Source organism: Arvicanthis niloticus, chromosome 15 (genome assembly GCF_011762505.2).
Source record: "Arvicanthis niloticus isolate mArvNil1 chromosome 15, mArvNil1.pat.X, whole genome shotgun sequence".
Lineage (NCBI taxonomy): Eukaryota > Metazoa > Chordata > Mammalia > Rodentia > Muridae > Arvicanthis > Arvicanthis niloticus.
This window is the reverse complement of record NC_047672.1, coordinates 42,315,831-42,332,440: the sequence shown is the minus strand read 5'-3', so window position 1 is coordinate 42,332,440 and position 16,610 is coordinate 42,315,831. Positions and strand designations below refer to the sequence as shown.

At 34.1% G+C, this 16,610-nt stretch overlaps 1 pseudogene; it reads right to left on the bottom strand.

Moving 5' to 3' along the window:
* Positions 1 to 5,863: 5,863 nt before the first annotated feature.
* Positions 5,864 to 6,233, bottom strand: LOC117720442 (SIN3-HDAC complex-associated factor pseudogene; annotated as a pseudogene).
* Between the last annotated feature and the right edge of the window lie 10,377 nt (positions 6,234 to 16,610).

The window sequence follows — 16,610 nt, the reverse complement described above, 5'->3', positions numbered from 1 at the left end:
CAAGGTCTTCCTACATACCTTTTGACTGCTTGTCTGCCTGTGTTGGTCCTCTGTTCCAGTGTAATGGCATATATTTTTTTCCTTCATTTTCCTTTAGGCTGCTTACTCTTGAAGTTTACTTGTTCTTATTTTTCTTTCTTTCCTTTTTCAACACAATCAAATCTGCCTTGAATTAACCAACCAGTCAGACAACAATAAAACATAGATAAAAGAAAAAATCTAGCTGTAAAATCAATCTTTCTAAGTCTTTGGAAGGATGAAGAGCACAGGTAGTTTGCATTATGACTTAGAGAAAATGAATCTGCAGTTGCTGGATGCATCAAGGAGGTAGGGGAAAAATCAAAGATATACTTCAGTCAAAATTATAAGGATCATAAATTCTAGATACAGGTGTAACAAAAGCTCACTATGTGTTTTAAGTTATGTTTCTAGTCTGCTTTCGTTTCCCCAAAAGTAATCAATCTCAACATCAGGCATTTGTTTTGAAAATAGACTATACCTGAAAGAAGGGTAGGATACATTTTCTCCAGAGGACAAAGAGAAGGACAAAAATCAACAGGAATGACAAGGAAAAACTCTGACAGAAGTTTGAATACTATAGCACCTCAAACTCCAAAAGATTAAACAGTCAAACTCCTAACTAGATTAGCATGAAGTCTGACATTAATCATCTGTTAACTGCAGTTCCTATTAGCTACACAGCGTGTCCAGCTGTCAACATACACACACAAAATAATGCAAGCCACGAACAAAAGTCAAGACACTGAAAGCCTGAATCAGTCAGGAAAACTGATCTCGTTGATCATACTGAAGTTATGAGGCAAAAAATGCTATGATTAATGCAGGAGAGCTAACTTGGGAAAATGTAGAGAAGATAAACAAATTTAGTCACTATAAGCACAGATAATGTTAGTATTAGGAAACTAAAAATGGTGTCAGGAACAAAAGCATATAAGAAAATAGACATGCTTATCAGTTGTTCTGCCTAAGGGGGAAAAAACAGTAAAGCTAATGGCAGGTCAATAAAACACTTCAAACTAGTAAAGAAAGAAAAATATCTCTATCAGAATTCATTAGGAAAGTTAAAATGCACTGCACTGTAGGCAGAGTAAAAATTGCATCAGAGAAGAAACAAAGACATGAGAAAATCAAATTGATTCTTGTTCTTAAACAATTTAAAGTATAATAATTTTTCAATGTACTGTAGTAACTATATTTTCTGATTTGTGATAGACATGTAAAATAAAACCTGTGCTATCATAACTATTAGCATGATATACGTATGCATCTTATGTATACATCAGTATGATATACGTATGCATCTTATCTGTAGTGAGGTACTTATATAAAAGAAACTTCAGTATCAGGAACAGTGTTATAATATTTTAAATGAGTTGACAGTCATTAAAATATATTTTGAACTATAGTAACCATTAAAGACATAAGGAATACTGAAATCTAAGTGAGACTACATGCCAATTTATCAAACAAAATTGCCAATTAAGAAAAAGATAAAAGATAAAGTAAAAAATGGCAACATAAAGTTAACAATATATGGTAGATACAAGTCTGAAAACATCTTTTAAAAATATGTTGATTGTATAAACAGAGCAGTTGATGACAGATTGTTAGAGTTGATTTATTAACTAGGCCAACTAAATATTGCCTACAAGAAACTCACTGTACATAATGTTGCCTTCTCCTACATGCTGATATAGTTTCTTTAAAAATGATCAGTAGGATGTTATCTTAGGTTTGGGAAAGTCACATGCAGGAAGATGTTAATATTAATATGTGAGCCAAAAAAATTTGTGAAGATGAGGGAAAAAAATCTCTTGCTTTCCTACTTTCTATTGATAAATCTCTTTCAATGCTAAAAACATGCTTTGAAAGGTAAAATAAAATGCTCATCCATTTTGATGTTAAGTTATACACTAATGTTGAAATTTATCATTAATTTATGATCAAATACCGAATAACTTACAGTCTTCAAGTAATTAAGGTACATACATACAAATATATAAAAACAACATGAATACTAAAATGAATTTGTACATCAGTCTAAACATTGGTCCATAACTACAAATTACTTGTTAATTTCACCACTAATTTAGAAATTTATTTGTCAGTGTATAATTTATACAACACATATGTTTTATTATTTTACAGTATAACTTATCAATCAATCAATACCATAACAAGCAGGGAAATCTGGACCTATTGATTGTTTACCTTTATAAACATTTTTGCAACTTTACAATGTGTCCTGAGACTATGTCTATGATAATTGAAAAGTTGTAAATTAACATTTAAGTAAATTATTTAATTTAGTTTTAAACAAAACAGTAACAACAAATATTATTAATATGTATTTGTATATGTACCATGGAACTTTTTCATATAATTGGGCTGTTGAAATGATTTAAATGATTTAAACAATGATTACTCATCATAACTAAAATGGATTATGTCTCTTTTAGTACTGCAAAGCATTGATCAACTTTATGTGCAGTTTGTTACAAAATATTTGTCTTGCTACTCATATATAGCACGTAACACTATGGATAATATTAATTTATATTATATGCATTTTAGAAATTATTTCATGTCCATATTCTTAACATACTAAAAAGATATATATCAATATATCTAATTTATAAACAGAACATTAAATTATATATGCCTGCCATACCTGGATCTATAGGCATTCTGAAGGGTCTGTTTCCAACCTCAAAGTCCAGTGACCCAATTGCTCCCACAAATCCACACCTCCGAATCTTTTTAAATAGTGTCACTCTCAGGTGACCAAGTATTCAGCTCTCTAAACTTACATGGTCCATATTCATTCAAACCAGCATACTCATCAAGGGAAAATAATCCACCAAAAGGACATGGCAATTTTTAACATCTATATATCTAACACATAGGAAACAAATTCATAAAAGAAACACTACTATAGCTAAACTCACATATTGATTCTCACACACTAATAGTGGGTGACTTCAATACTAGAATCTGGCAAATAGATATGTCATCCAGACAAAAACTAAACAGAGAAATGATGGGCTAACTGATATCATAAACCAAACTGACCATATGGTATTTACAGAACATTTCACACAAACACAAAGAAATGCAGTTTCTTATCAACACTTATAAAACTTTTTCCAAAATTGATCATCCACTTGGACACAAAGCAAGTCTCAACAGACCTATACCCCAAAACTGAAATATCACCCTGCATCCTACTATCAGACCATCATAAATTAAAGCTGATCTTCAACAACAGAAACAACAGAGAGCTTACAACCTCGTGGAAAATACTGAACAGGAAAATGGAGTCAGACTGAAATTAAAACATTCTAGCATCAAATGAAAATATAACATATGCATGCTTATGGGACACAACAAAAACACTTCTAAAGGGGAAGTTCATAGCAATAAGTGTCAGAATAAAGAATTTGGAGCGATCCCATACAAGTAATTTAACAATGAACGTGAAAGGTCTAGAACAAAACCAAGAAATTACCCAGAAGAAATACTTGGCAAGAAACAGTCAAGCACAGTGTTTCATAAAATAGAAATAGTAGCAACAAAAAGAGAATATTAAAACAAATAAATGCAACAAAGATTTGGTTGTTTGAGAAAAATAAATAAAGTTGCCAAATACTTAGCAAAATTTACTAAAAGGTGGGGATAGAAGATTTAATTGAATACAACTGTGAATGAAAAGGGAATGGTCATGGATAACCAGAGATACATTGGCATCAGAAAATCACAAGTACATTCTATAAAAACATATGTTCCATCAAACTGAAAAATGTAAAAGACATGGATAGTTTTATCTATACATATCACTTACCAAAGCTAAATCAAGATCTAAGCAATTTAAACAGACCTATACCCCATAGTGGAATTGCAGCAATAATAAAATTCTCCCAAGAAAAAAAGAACAGGATCAGATGTTTTTAGCATAGATTTTAACAAATGTTCAAAGAAGACTTAATGCAAATACTCTCCAAATTATTTCAAAAATAGAAATAGATGGAATATTATCCAATTTATTTAGTGAAGTGACAATTACTGTGATATCATTTTTTTTCTAATAAGACAAAATTTATTTAATATCCTAAAGTTTTGATTACAAGTATCCAACAGTATAAAAAGTATAAAACAGATCTGTAGATTCCTAATATATTGATACAAATGCATGACTGCATACAGTACAACCTACAAGCAGAAAGGGGGGAGAAGGCTGTAATTGAGGTCTAGAAATAAATGATAAATACAGAAATAGAGATAATCTGTCAAAATATATTCTACCACCAATACTGCAGCTAAATGTATAAAAAAATTCCATGTTAAAGTAATGCAGAAAAATGGTAATGGCCAGACTCTGTACTACACCAGAGTTGTGGAGAAATGACTCACTCATTGGGCAGTCTGTGCATGTGGTAGCTTGTAGGTAGGTTTTCCCAAAAGGAAGAAATACACAATGTAAAACTATAGGATGCCACAAACTGCCTTCTCCATGTAGTGAAACTCTAAAGGATTTTTAAAAATCCAGTTTCTAAACTAATCACAAGGAACAGAATACTAAGGCAACCATACACACCTCCTCTATGTGGTCTCAAGTGGCAGTACTGTTTTTCCTGAAATCTGAGAAGAGGCAATTAGACAACTTCAGTTGGGTTCCACCGAGAAGCCAAGCAAATCATTGAGATCTAGAGGTGCAGAGCTCAATTCAGCTATCATGATGTTAAGAAGCCAACTCAACCAACCAACACACAACTCTTCTCTTCTAGTCAACTTTAAATAGTGGGAGAAAAACAACAAAACCTGAAACCCTATTAAGGTCTATGGGAAGGCAAAGAACTATTCTAGAAGTAAAGCCTCCACAGAAGTCAACTGAGGTAATCCAGAGCTAGAACTGAATCATGTGGATTGCAGTGAATCCCAGACAGCTGTGTTAACACCAATGCCAATGATTAACATGCTGTAAGGCCTCTAAGAAACATGTCCCAAGCATCATCAGCTGTCCCCGTGCATCCCCAGGACTTACACATTCTGATGAAATAGTTTCTAACCACACGGTTCTCTACTTTGTGGTGATGCTTTGGTACTATCCTTATAGGACCTTTCCCATCCTAGAGGCAGGCCATCCCCAGAAGGAGACCTGGTTCTGTTTTACAAGATCCCCATAAAGTCTTCTATTAATATGAAGATAAAGGGAGGCAACACAGCGCTATTTGTGTAATTGTGTACTTCAGAAATTGCCTTCTCCTTCAAGCTATTTGCAGAAAGCTCAGTCCGTTCTGATTAATAATCAATACGGGTCTGAATCATCAGAACCTTGGCAGTGCCTTAGCATTTAAAATATTTAAGTACCTTACAGGGGCAGGTCATGCTACTGAGTTATGACAAAATTGCATGAGCGAAAACAAGTGTAACCAGCCATTTAAAAATGCTCCAACCACCTCCTCTCTACAGAAAGAGTAAACTACATATTGTTTATCAAACAACAAATCCCATCTCTGTCCCCTGAAATTCCCCTTATTCCATTCATTAGAGGGGAACTTTTTATAAAAGACTTAAAGAGCATTTTATATCAGCATTCAGCTTTCCTATGAAATACTCAGTGTCTTAAATAGCATGTACACTTTTTTTTTTTTCTCGCAGTAAGCTAGAGACTGGCTTCTGAGTTTGTTGGATGAAAGGTAAGGAGAGTAACTCCTTAGAAACTATTCTAGAAAATGTCTTTTGGCAGAATAGCAGGTATCCAAGTAAAAAATAGAAGGGTCAGTTTGTTTTGTGTCTTTTCAAAGTTTAAACTGCTCTTCGTTTCCTTCTAAATGAACCTCGGTCACCACTCCTGAGTGGAGATGGGCAGAGGCATTGACCCCTGTTTCTTCTTGGGCTTCTCGGCCCAGGCTTTCTTACTACTGAAGCAAGGCTCAGAGAGATGAGGATTTCCCTCAAACGGCCCTTATAGGTGATCCCAGAGCATATTTTCTGTCTTTTGCAGGAGGTAAGATCTAAGAAGGAAAAAACTGGAGTTCTGTTAGAGCCGGAAGTCATCTCTGTATCTGAGCCCTCATCTGACTGGTTACTGTAGCATGGAGATTGGGCTGGAGGGGCAGGCACTTGAGGTGGTGCTGTGAGCATCAGAATTGTGGCGTTTATATTCCTTCTGCAGTTTACTGATCTGGTTGCTTTTCATCATGTTTCCAGATAGAGTTTTCACTTTCTTTGGTTTCAATTTTATCTTTAGACTGCTCTTGCATCTGTCACATGGTTTCAGTTTTGATTTTTGGTTCTCTCTCTCTCTCTCTCTCTCTCTCTCTCTCTCTCTCTCTCTCTCTCTCTCTCTCCTGCCTGCAGCAACTTCTTCCATCTTTTCACAAGCGTTCTAGATGTCTTCTGAGCAAGCCTCATGCAACCCAACAGCTCTGGAAGTCTTTTTCATAATATTTACTGTCCGTGAACCGTGAGCTGGAGTACATGGCTCTGCATACACAGCAGGCCTCTAGACTTCGGTATGCCTTTGGCTTGTGAAAACCAAACGTCTTTTCTTCTGGTCAAAGCTTCCATGCGCAGCAGTGTCCCCATGGTACAAACTGCTCCTGACCAACTACCGGCAAGCATTCCCTCTGCCAGCGCCAAGTTCAGAAAGATTGTCTCCAGCAGTTCTTCAGTTGCTTTCCCCTTACCCCGATATCTTAACCACCTAAACCATCCATCCAAGAAGATAAGTTCAGACTGATTACTGTTATGAATACAGATGCAAAAATTCTCAATAAATTTCTTGCAAGTGAAATCCACGAACACATGAAAGAAATTATCAACCATGGTCAAATGACGTTTATTTCAGGGGTTAAGGGTGGTTCAAGATATGTAAATCAATAAATATAATCTACCATATAAATAAACTGAAAGACCAAAACTACATGATCATTTCATTTGATACAGAATTAGCCTTTTCCTCCATGATTCGACTAATTTACTCATATTACATCCCGAACACAGCCACCTCTTTTCCCAGTTTCTCCTCACATCCCTTTCTCACTCCCCGCTTCAACTCTGAGAGGGAGTAGGTACTTCCTGTGTACCATAATTGTGGGACTCACAGGAAAAGCATGCTGCACATTTGCTTTATATGTGAAAGGGGCTTAGGTCCAGCCCTTGTATGCTCCTTGGTTGGTAGTTAAGTCTCTGGGTGCTGCCAAGAGTCATGGTTAGTTAACCCTATTGGTCTTCTTCTGGAGTCTTTATTTTCTCCATGTCTCTCAATCATTTCCCCAACTCTTTCACAGGAGTCCTTTGGCTTCATCTCATGTTTCACTATGGGTCTCTGCATCCGTTTTAGTTAGCTGCTGAGTGGAGCTTCTCCAAGGACAGCTATGCTAGGCTCCTGTGAGTGAATCCACGCTGACAGATACAAACATAGTCTAATGCTCAAAAGTAGTTGAAGGAGGAAGGCAAGCCTGTGATGTGTCTCTATTGATCCTCTGATGACCGCTCAGAACATTACCCCACCCCAAAAGTGTCAGGGGTTGCTATATCATTTATTTATGTCTGTCTCAAACAGGGTACCTGTGCTTCCAGGTCAGCAGTGACAAATATAGCTCACAACAGTGTCTTCACATGTTGTATTATTGTGAGAAGGCTTTAAAAAAACTAAGACCCATCTAAGTCTCACAGTGTATTCCTGTAATGTACTACTTGTGCAGTCACAGGAGTAGTTGTTTCCTCAGTCCTCACATAGACCTTCATGTAGTGGTGACTGACTTGCAAATTCATCAAAGTTGAGTTCATAGTTGTGTCTAAGGATTCCAGGTGCACAGTCACAGAAAGAAGCCCCAAGAGCATCCTGACACTTGGGGCACCATGTAGACATGGCTGGGATCCACATTCATCAATTTCCAACTCATAATTCATACCAGAGTACTCTTGCCGACAGACATGCCTGTTTCTTCCTATTCTTCATTCATGCAGGGATAAGAAACACATTCACCCACTTCCAAGTCACAACACCTTCCTTTGTATCCAGACACAGAGAAGCAGGAGTAGCCATTGATTCCAATCTGGCACACAGCCTCATTGTGGCAAGGACTGGAAGTACACTCATTGTTATCTGTCTCACAGAACATTCCAGCATTACCAATAGGGCAAATACAGGCATTATCATTTCATTAGAGGCAGAATAAGCCTTTAAAAGAATCAAGCACTGTGACATGTAATAAAAGTCCTGGAGAGATTATGGGTACAAGAGACACACCTTAACATAATAAAGGTAAATACAGAAATTCCATAGATAACATCAACTTAAATGGAGAGAAGTGCCTAGCCATGACAATAAACTCAGAAACAAAACAAGAGTGTCCTCTTATACCTAATCAAAACATAATTCCAATGGGATTCTCAACTTAAAACCAGATACACTGAACTGATCAAAGAATGTGGGAAAAGACAGCCTTTAATTCATTGACACAGGCAAACTTTCTGAAGGAAACATTTTTAGTGGAGGCATTAAGATCAACAACTAATGAATGAGATTTCATGATCCTGAAGGCTTCTACAAGATAAAAAACAATGTCATTGAAAGAAAGTAATGGCCTGAAGAGTGGGAAAAACTTTTTTGTTTCATTTTTTTTTTTTTGTTTTTGAGTTAATTTATTTTGTCAATTACACATACTATAGAGGACTAACATCCAAAAAGTGTAAAGAACTTAAAAACCTAGATATCAAGAAAACATATAACCCTATTAAATGGGATGCAGATTTAAAAGACAATGTACAAAAGAGGAAACTCAAATGTCTATGAAGCATTTAAATAAATGATCAAAATCCGTCATCTCCAGGGAAATGCAAATCAAAGATGCTGGACTATTCACAATGAATATAGACTTTTTTGTTTGGTTTTTTGTTTTGTTTTGTTTTGGTTTTGTTTGCTTTGTTCTGTTTTGTTTTGTTTTTCGAGACCGGGTTTCTCTGTGTCCTGGCTGTCCTGGAACTCACTCTGTAGACCAGGCTGGCCTCGAACTCAGAAATCTGCCTGCCTCTGCCTACCAAGTACTGGGATTAAAGGCGTGCGCCACCACCGCCCGGCATGAATATAGATTTTTAAAATATCTCTTAGACATTGGTAGAGTGTATATTGTTTATGATGATAAATGTTGCTCACCTTTCAGTTCAGTGTTCATAGTACTTATCATGTGGCCATAATGTGAAATGGTGGAACTTTGAGACTTTTATCCATTGAAAGTATGCCATGAGTCACACAACTTTGAAGGTTTTCCTACTTCTCTTTCTAGCCTACTTTGTTCACTCCCTCATACTCTACCATGTTAGAAGCTAACAGCAGAAGGTCTCATTAGGTTAGACACCTCTCATCCTTGTTCTATGCCTGACTTGCCATGATAAACAGAACTCTCTAAAACAATGAAACACAAATCTACTCTAAGTCTTTGGTCTCAGGTCATTTCTCACAACTAAGAGGAAGTAGAAAATGCAAATACAGAACATTTTTTCCCTTTAAGGTAATGCATTATTTGGCTACATGTATTGTTACATTTGAGAGAGCCTGTTAGAAGAAGAAACACTTGAATTGAATGTATATGAAAAATAAAATAATTTTTAAAAACTCACAGCATATTAACTATAAAAATATAATAAACATTTATGACTTTGTAGAAACTTGCTGATAAGAAGGCTAGAAGATTTGGTACAATTTCTTATGAATTCACCATGATGGTATTAATATGTATCTTATAAACTTAAAAAGCAAGTAATGCTAAATACTTTAGTGAAGTGAAAAGAGGTTTCAACAAAGTCAGTACAATAAAATGTTTAACATCTATGGTAATGGATTTTCCAATTGCCTAGAGTTTTGAGTGTGCAATGTTCAAATAAACCAAAGCATGACACTTTTTCCCCCAAATAGGCAAAATATCAGAACAACCAACAGATTTTTAAAAAATAGTTCTCAAGAGTAAATTTATAATTTATAATAAAAAGTAAAAATATGATAGATTTAACTATCATATGATAAAATATGATAGATTATCATATAAAATATACCATAACACATTTCAAAAGTAGGAAATACAATATTAAATATTTTGTTTTATCTAAAATAGTATAAGGATATAGCTAATTTTAAATTTTTATTTTCTCTCCATAAACTATATTGTCCTCATAATTTTAAGGATAAATGCATGCTGTATGAATTTAACTTTTAATAAAAGAGTTGAATTGTGAACAGAAAACAAAGTGTAGTTTTATAGGAAACAACAGGATTATGCTTGGCTACTACTTTTTGTAATAAATGTTCAAAAGCATGAAGTACTAGTCAATGTAAATTATTACTACCATAACTATGTGTAGTATAAATTGTTCTTGCAGCTTACATAAGACTCATCCTGAAGACTTGAAAGAAAGAGTTGGTATGTTTGCTATTTTAAACCTCTTATTTAATGAAACTCTATTGAGTATTGTGCTGTGCAGATGTTGTCAAATTTATATAAGATATTGTCATCTGAGAGGGAGGAACCTCATAAAGAGAAATGCTTCTACATGATCAGGCTGGAGTCAAGCCTGTATTATTTTTTTCTCAATAATCCATGAGAGAGGGCACAGCCTGTTGTGTGTTTGGTTATAACTTGGCTGGATGTTCTGGGTTCTATAAAAATTCAGGCTCAGAATCCAATGAAAAGCTAGCTACTAGACAGCATTCTTCCATTGTTTCTGCATCAGTCTGCCTCGGGTCCTTGATCTGCTTGAGCCCCTGTCCTGACTTCCTTTGATGAAGAACCACAATGTGAAAGTGTAAGGTGAGTAACTCCTTTCTTCCCACTCTTCTTTTGTCACAGTGTTTCATCACATCAGTAGTAACAATAACTAAAACAAATACACTAGAAAGCCTTAGAATCATACATCAGAAACTAACCAGTGCAAATGATGTTCCTTTGAAACTTCTACTTACATATCAAAATATATGTTTGTTGCCTATAAAAATGATTTGATAATACATTCAGTCAATTGAAGGGCTGGAATGAGAGGTGTATTAGGTGATTAATGAAAAGCAATATAGCAGAATAGTTTTATGAGAAAAAATAAATTATTATTAAGCTAAAAGAGAGCTAATTACCCATTATATAAGAAATTTTATCTTAATAAATGACTTTAAAATTTAAAATAATGTCCAAATTAACTTCAGAAGAGCCTATGTTGAATGCATTGTTTATACAGCTCTTAAGAAGTAAAAATAATTTCTCTTAAGAATATTCTTTTTAATTCTTTATAAATTCTTCCTAACATTTACACTAATAATGCTACAAATTATCTATTATGTTAAGAGTACTATCATGTATCTCATAATATAATTTTTGAACTTTAAACTTTTTATATGATTATGTACTTTTAACAGGCATAGAACTGAATACATTTTATTCAAATATCCCTGATCCAGATATCTCAGAAGGATAATTGAAGGAAAAATTAATTTTACTTTTGGGATTATTTCTCTCATATCTAGAACTTAATAAAAGCCAGGATTCTATTTTAATTACATAAAAATTATTTGAAAAGAAATCTATAAAGTAATACAAAGGCTTTTCTATAGAAAAGTGAATTCATCATTTAAAAACTTCCTATTAGCTTTCATATCCTGTGAGATCCTTCTTAAACTAGAACCCTTGTTTCCAAGTGGTCATAGTGTACTTTCAGTCATTCAATAGTTTTGAAGATGCTTATTTAAAATTCTTTAAGTCACCACCATGCTCTGAACAGTTTCAAACATGCCTTTGCTGCTTGCACATATAGCATTGATTTTTCTATTTCCACATAAAAATAGTCTGCCTAAGAAGCAAGTCTTGATGACTTCCAATATTATTTCTTATCTTTGTGGTGTTCTTAGAGGCTCTTAGAGATGATTTTTCCCTACAGTATATTTGGAAGTTGATCTCATTGGTCTTATCGTATTGCCTTTTAGCCATTCACTATTTTGTTGGCATAGAAAGTAGTGTATAAGAGTTTGAGTTTCTCAAAGTCATGTATTCTCTTCAAGTTCATATATTCCAAAAGTTCTAACAAGTGGGAAAACTTACAGCATTCAAAAACTTTATACTAATTTGGGTTAAGAATCTGCTTTCTCAGGAAAAATGTCAGAGGACCTCTAATCACTTAGCTAGGAAAAGCTTGAAATATAGCTCAGTACATGAAAGTTTCCTGGTGTTAGCATGGAAAAATAAAAATCAGACCTAAGTGATAAAATGAAAATTAGGTAACAGAAAAGAATTGTAATTGTGGATGTCTGACATTTCCAGTTGTTTCTTCTTTTAGATGGTCAATTCAGGCAGTATTTTAGTTCATGAAGTTATGTTTCTTTTTTATGTTTTTTTTTAAATGTGGTTCTCTAGCAGAGGATAAGTATTTAGTAGTATTACCCCAGATTTGTTCTATTCCTGCAATTACATGCTCCAGAAAAATTGCGGGAGAGCTATTATCATTGTTGAAAGTAGAAGAGAACTGAAATTAAAATGGTTATGATGACCTTCAGTGCATGAAACTGAATCTTCAAAACCAATATGTAGTGGGTTTTTTGTTTTTTGTTGGTTTTTTTTTTTTATCATTAATACATGATCAGTGCAGTAGCACAAAAGAAGTTTTGCAACAAGGTCTATCAATCTTTCAAAGCTTTAAAATCACTCTGCTTATTATCATATTAATTCTAAGAGCTTAGATTTTAATTAAGAAAGTAATTATTGATAGTGATAGGTGAGCATTCATAAATAAAATGATTTTGCTATTCGAAAACATTAAGTACATGTCCAACACTGAAATAATTAAAGAGTTTTCAAACTTTTAATGACCTAACTCTCTGCTCTGTCTTGAAACCATCACGATACTTTCTAAATTGAATATTATGACATATGATATTCAGTCAAAATTATTCAGCTTACCCGAGATTTATTTGAATTTATAATAGTCTGGAGTCTAATTATTTCAGATATATCCTAATTGGAAGAAGAGAGGATTACCTCTTACATATATGTGAAAGGATACTGTATTTAGGATCTGGTAGTCATTTCAAATATTTCTGTAAGTATAGGATTTTTCCACCATTGCCTCATTTCTAAAATAATGACTCAGAGGCTTATTATTTATTAAAATTTTAAGTATTTATTAATACTTAGACTATAAGTTATGCCTGTTCCCACTAGCTTGTATTGACCTGTTTATACTAGTCTATCTGCCATATGGCTAGTTACCTATCCTTCAATCTAGGGAATTCTCCCTTTTCCAGAGTTCCTTTTTCTCCTTCTAACCCTGCATCAGCTAAATGGCCATCAGACTTTTGTTGACAGGTGATGCTTCCATACAGTACCAAATATGGAGATTATCCCTCCATATTTCAAAATACCCTAATGTAAATTTTGTTGTTGCCTATGCATGCCACACCCATTTAAGTATGAAATTCCTTTTCAGCACAGTTTATTATATTGCTCTGAAAGGTACTAAAGAAACATTTTGAAATGGGGACTTCCTGATGGTGAGAGGAGCCCTGTCAAAATTGAGTCAGTAAGGCAAGTAATACAGATAACCTATGAGGAAAGTGCTCATAAAACATTCTTCTGAGCATTGCTGTTGAAAAGGGAACAGAGGGAGATGGGCTGACATAGTGCCTGGGATAATTTTATAAATGAAATCATAGTAAGGCTAGAGAGAAGCTGCATTTAACTATAAGGACAGTATGAAGTCAAAGACTTGTAAAATGTATAGAAATATAAATGAGCAAATCATTCATATATATATATATATATATATATATATATATATATATATATATATAGTTTCTGAAGTCAAAAATTGTGTTACCAACTCATATATTTATTTTCTCTCACCTTAAATCTCAACTGCAGTGTTCCTTTCCTCCTCTTTGTTGGTTCCTCTCTCCTACCTCCATTTTCAGCCAGCTCAACTCCTTCTGAGTTTCTCTTCAGAACAGGGCAGGCCTCCAAGGAATATTAACTAAATATGGTATAAGAATATGATAAGACCATGAATATACCCTCATACCAAAACTGGACAAGACAACCAAGTCAGAGGAAAAGGTTCCCCAAAAGAGTCAAAAGAATCAAAGACAGCCCCTGTTCCTACTGCTAGTAGTCCCACAAAAACTCAATATTAATAACCATAACATATATGCAAAGGACATAGGTCACATGTTCCTTGATTGTTGCTTCAGTCTCCACGAGTCTTTATGAGCCCTTGTTAGTTGATTCTGTGAACCATGTTCTTTTCATGTCTATAACCCCTCTGGTTGCTAAATCGTTCCTGCCCTTTGGTTGCAGGATTTCCCAAGCTCTACCTAATGTTTGGCTCTGGGTGTCTGCCTCTTCTCTTATCAGTTAATGCATGAAACCCCTTTGATTATGATTATGTTAGTTTCATTCTAAGAGCATAACAGAATATCACTAGAAATCATTTCATTGACTTTTAAAAATTAATCCATAAAATAAATATTAAAAATTATTTTATACTTAACAGTTATAATTCCATCATAATAACTACTTTTAATACATACTCATTTTAACTGAAATATGCCAAGAAAGCAAAATAAACTTGTGAAACTTTAATAAAATATTGATAATAAAGATGATTTCTGCATGATAAAATACAGATGAGGTAATTTATAGTACTATTTTCCATTGATTTCCATTGAGTTAATCATATGGCATTAGTATAGTATAATATAATGTATGTAATTCTTTTGAAACAACTACTTATATACTAATCAATTAATTTATTTTAGCAGAACAAATGATTATAACTCAAGGGTTAACACCTAGTTTCAGAGAGGTTTAATAGTTACTTGTATATCCTTTATACATAGCTCTCTTTTTTACATAGAATCATTTATATTGGAGTTATAACATTTAATATATTGTGGATTTATAACAGGAATACACATATTATAAAGTATGTATATATACATGCATATATATCACTTATCACTCAAAAGTACAATAAATGTTGTTGATATAAGTTAAAATGGAGAAAATTCTACAAATATCTGAGTCTATCAAACCTACTAAGCTCTGTAAAGACATTAACTCTTCTTGATTTACATAACACATATGCTAGAATAAAACACACAAGCTAAGTTTTTTATTCAGAAAGGGTTAACTTTTCTAATTATTGTGCATGATTCTGTTCAGTGTAATTAACCAAATTACATAGCCTTATAAGATTTATTAAATATTTTTTTTTGCTTCAATGGTCTTTCTATTTGGTCCTCCCATTTGGATGTCCTTGGGGAGCTACTGGTCCATGACTTGTTTATAGGAGCTGGATCATGAATCTTCTCAAATAAATATCCATCTTACAATGTACCATCACGAGATTGTTTTAACAATGGTAATGTCAAACATATACCTTGGGAATAGGTAACATTCTCATGAATATATTATATAGATGAGCCATAAAAGATTCACACCCTTGACCTTATAGTTATCATGAGCCTCACTCTGGGAAACTCTCCTTCAACAGTGATTCTGGAATGTATATATATTGCATATAATTGTACACTTGGACTAGAGTGAATGCTCAAATTAAGACTGGTTCAGTAAGTGTGCCCTTCCCCCAGGCCTGAGCAGGCCTGCAAAGTCATTTGCCACAATAGACCAAGCAATAGTAGGACCTGAGATGAATTGCATTATACAGCCTGCTACCTGAGCTAAGAAGAATGGACTGCCTGCTGAGCTAGCCTTGATACCTTCCCAACTGCTATCTCCTTACCCAGCCCCTGAACCAGAAGAGACTCTGGGGGGATGGGGCTTCTCCTTTATATGTGAAAGCAAAATATTAAACTTCAGAATACTTTGTCTTGGCCCCATGTTTCTCTCACCCTCCTTCCCGTTAATTCCCAGGCTTCGTCTCAGGAGAACCCGGTAACCATAGTTGCAGGAAACTACAAGTAAGAGGTAAAAAAAGAATATTCTAGTTATCTCCGAGAAGATTATAATTAGATAGTTTGTAGGGAGAGATATACATGGAACTTGGAATGTATTGAGGAGACTGAATAACCATGATAAATTACTTTATAAGATTTATAATTTCCTACATTTCTCTCAATGTTGAAGAGTATCAAACTCCATGATTTTTGCAGAAATCTATCTAGTGTTAAATTCAATTTCCTGATTAAAATTTGTTTCCCCCCAGTCACTTCTATTAATTTTTAGCAAGCTATCTTATCATATAATCAGTTCATTCTGTTTCTTGCAATATTGAAAATCTCATGCTGTTTGATTTGATTTATACGAATTTGTCCACCCATGGAAAACATGTCTCAGTGTTCTGGTCCTATAGTTTAAACTGCTATTCCTTGTGATTAGTGTTTGTTTTAATCTCTGAATCTCATGTGTCATTTCAATGCTTGATTTTCTCATATATGTTATTACAGCATGTGCATAGCTAAATCTGAGTAGCACAGTAAGAATCATATAGTATAATTTAAATTAAGTATGAATTAAATTGCATATGTCCTTTGTATCCATTGCTTTCTAAGTGAGCCCACATACTTTTGCAATACTACTATGTGGCGGTAT